This window comes from Elephantulus edwardii, unplaced genomic scaffold, assembly GCF_000299155.1.
Source record: "Elephantulus edwardii isolate Elephantulus edwardi_28Jun2011 unplaced genomic scaffold, EleEdw1.0 scaffold00211, whole genome shotgun sequence".
Classification (NCBI taxonomy): domain Eukaryota; kingdom Metazoa; phylum Chordata; class Mammalia; order Macroscelidea; family Macroscelididae; genus Elephantulus; species Elephantulus edwardii.
The window spans coordinates 4,790,150-4,792,267 of record NW_006399961.1 but is presented as its reverse complement, the minus strand read 5'-3'; positions in this window follow the sequence as shown (position 1 = coordinate 4,792,267).

The window sequence follows — 2,118 nt, the reverse complement described above, 5'->3', positions numbered from 1 at the left end:
ATGCAGTCCATATTGAAGGCTACAATGTTTGAAATTCTGCAGAATGTGCTTCAACTCCTCCTCACTTTCAACAAGTTGGATCTTCTGCATTGTGAAGGTGATTAAGAACTCTTCCTCCAATCCTGATGTCACATTCTTTTTCATAGAGTACAGCTTTTTTAATAATTTGCTCAGCATGTTGAATAGGAATGGATAAAGAATACAGCCCTGGCATTTACCTTTCCTAATTTTAAACCAAGTAGTGGTCCCATGGGTATTGAGTTTGGGAAGATGTATACAGCAGCTGGATTCTACAAATAAATGTGTGTTTCTTGTTTTAATTGAGGCTTGTGTGTGGACTATTTGCTTGTTTATTTGTTTTGTTCACAATTGGGTGTGAGCTGATTGGATTTTTAATTGATTTTTTTCAGTGAAACACTCGTCTAAGTAGCATAGTACTGGTCTGTCAATTTGCTGTACAGAGGTAACTCGTGGTTGCTGTGATGCTAAACACTGTGACACTGATGTGTCAAATGCTATAATGGTTACCCATGGTGGACAGTGTTTGGTGGAGTTCCCCAATTAAAACAAACTTGGAAGCAGGAGTGGCATCCCTTTCTGAAATAGCTTGCCTCTGGAAACAACTCTATGAACTTAGAAAAATGATAATAGTTCTGCAATAGGTTTCAGGCGTTTCATTCAGAGGGTCACTATGAGTTGACTATAACTAGACAGCACTTAACAACAACAACAACAACAGCAACAACAGTGTTCCCTTGCTCTTTTTTGCACAACAGCTTCTTGGCAGAGGTATAGGTTTTGCATAAGCACAATTAAGTGTTATGGGATGCACCGTCAATAAAATACAAATAGACATACTTACAGTATTCTCTACTTTCAGCCAGGATCCATTTGACTGAAGCAATGATACACCTGATGCCACAGCCTCTTCTGAATCCAGCTTCAATTTCTGGCAGTTCCCTACCTATGTACTGTTCTAGATGTCTTTGCGTGATCCTCAACAATATTTCGCTTACATGTGATGTTAATGATATTGATGGTGCTAACTCGATGGAGATTGGCAACAGCTAACAAAAATATCCACAATAAGGTGAGTAAGCTTTATTTGTGTATCACAGATCGAGACAATTGGGACTCAAAGAAGATATTTGCCCTAAATCGCACAGACACTTTGGACCCCAGATTTGATCCCCTTTGCTCTGCCTTGCTGCCTCCCACTCATGCACCATGCATGTTGGAAGATTTTGCACTATAAATAGCAAGAAGCTCCATAAATAGTGTTTGTTGAACCAGACTTGTGAGCTCAGATGCACATTAAACCAACTCTTGGGGAGCTCTTCCCACAGCCCTGATTCTCATATGTGCAAATATATATTTTCTTAGTCCCCTGGGGTCTTCCTTTCCATGCCCAAAAGACCCCTGATCTTTCATTAGTGATTTCTCAGGTGTCTCCATACATTTCAAAGGGTGCCAGAAAGTCTCCAGACAAAATAAAACGCGCAGTAAAACACTCAGGGCATAAAACTCTAGACGCGCGGTTTCCCAAGTTATGTTTCCTTTTTGAGACAATTATTTTGAAACGCCCTCTTTACTATCCTGCTGATACACACATAAAAATCAATAAAATGCGTGCTTGTTTTAGGAAGGAGAGTATAGGAGAGTAATTCTCAGTGAAATAGTCTGTTGTTGTTGTTGTTGGTTGTTGTTGAGCTGGCTCTGGCTCGTGTTTGAGCTCGTTGCTGTGTCTACAGCATCAGCCCATCTCACACAGGGCTGCTCTGTGTTCGCGGACCCTCAGCTTTATGCAACACCACGTCCTTTTCCATAGCTCTTCCTCTCCTGATGACATGTCCCGAGTCAGCAAGCTGAAGCTTTGTAATCTTCGCTTCTGAGGACCAAGCTGGTTGTACTTTCTAGATGGATCTGTGCTTTGGTCACCTGCAGCATATGTGATGTTTCATCATGTAAATTTTGGCCTGGATGGCATAGGGACATAATGCAACGTTGGCATGTTTGCCCCAGAGGCCACAGGTGTGGACTGACACATGAGTTGGCACCGTTCTGAGAGTACATTGCTTCCCCACCTCCACTTTACTTTTATTTTATATTGATTTGTAT